Consider the following 1,656-nt stretch of genomic DNA (forward strand, 5'->3'; position numbering starts at 1 on the left):
TCGCTGCAGCAGGCCTGTGGTCCCACTGTGCACAATAGGGCGGATTGGAGGGGACACGATGCAGTCCGCATAGACTTGCTCGGACTTGGTGAGGAAGTCTCGATCAGGGAGCAGGGACATTGCCGGCGACGAGGCGGCGCCTGCCCTGTACAGGAAGTGGTCGTCCTCAAAATTACAAAGGCGGCGGTGGCTCATCTTCAAGAGGACCGAGTCCCCATGGGCCGCGATGACACCGATATGCAACTCGTCGACGTCGTCTTCCCCCTCGCACTCATCGACGTCGTCGTCCTCCTCGCCAGGCACGATATCCGGGAAATCGTAGTAGATGAAGGAGCTCGCCGGCGGCGGGGCGCGTCCGAAGGAGACGCGCAGGTGCTGGCCTGTGAAGGTGCGGGAGTATGCAACGGTCTTGGCGTCAGCAACGAATGAATCGTCCATTCGGATGCCATACCTGTTCAGCATCACCCAGCCTGGGTCTTCGGTGGCGGCCGGCGGCGAATGTGAATCATGGACGTGCGACGCCTGACGGCGGCCGCGGCTTGGGACGCGGTGGATCGACCGTAGGCCATTAATGGAGGGTCGGCTGATGAGGATGCGCCCGTCGAAGCAAGACCAAGGTGCCTCAACATTTTCGTACGGGGAAGCTAATGGCGGCTGGGTGCCTGCTGGAGGTCGCTAATGGTTGCCCTACCGGGTTAATGATGAGTAAGGTCATTCGTACCTGGCAGGCCGGTTACCGGAGTACTTACTTGGGCTGGCAAAAAAATGGGCTTCCTGTAGCCAGCCCACAAGATCTAAACCAGAGCCCCAAACTTGGAAAAACGTGGACCCAAAGGATAATGTAGAAGGTGATATATGTTTTAATTTATTCCATCATATAAAAAAGTATCACTATTAGTAGTGGATGACTGACATTAGTTAAGGGAGCAAGCCAATCAGCCTTCTACTTGATATATAGCTCGCAGATTGTTGAATGTGAAGTAAAAGTATTGAAGTGTGCATTAAGTAGGGGAGAACCTAGGTGAATGATGACAGATGATGATCTTGGAATTTCATTTCTAAGTAATATACTCCATCCGTCCTAAAGTATAGGTCGTTTTGACTTATTAGATTTATAAAGTTTATTATGCACTTAGATATATTGTATGTCTATATGCATAATAATATCTATGCATTCTAGAAAAGTTAAAATAATCTATAATTTGGGAGGGAGGGAGTATTGAATTAGTCTATTCAGAATCTTGATTAGGTCCTGGCTAAGGATTTTTTTCAAAAGAAAACACATGTATATCTAGGAATTGCTCCAGCGTGGACAAATCATATATGCCTTTTCATTTGTTCCCCCTCCTCATACGGATATTTATTTTTTTCTCGGATTCGGATACGAATAGAGTCAATCATGCCAGGTGGGATTGGTCACTATCCTATTAGCACATTAGATGTTTCAACTTTAAGTAACCGGATACGAATACGATATAGATATTGAATATTCGGATTGTCACGGTAGGCCAAACATATCAAAGGTGGACAAATCATATATACCTTTTCATTTATTTTTTTAATTACCCCCTCCTCTCTCCTGATTATCTCTTGATTATCTTGATTTCATCAAAGGTGGACAAATCATCTACCATGCATAAATCCCTGCTGGATATT

The sequence above is a fragment of the Setaria italica genome, chromosome VIII (genome assembly GCF_000263155.2).
Source record: "Setaria italica strain Yugu1 chromosome VIII, Setaria_italica_v2.0, whole genome shotgun sequence".
Taxonomy (NCBI): domain Eukaryota; kingdom Viridiplantae; phylum Streptophyta; class Magnoliopsida; order Poales; family Poaceae; genus Setaria; species Setaria italica.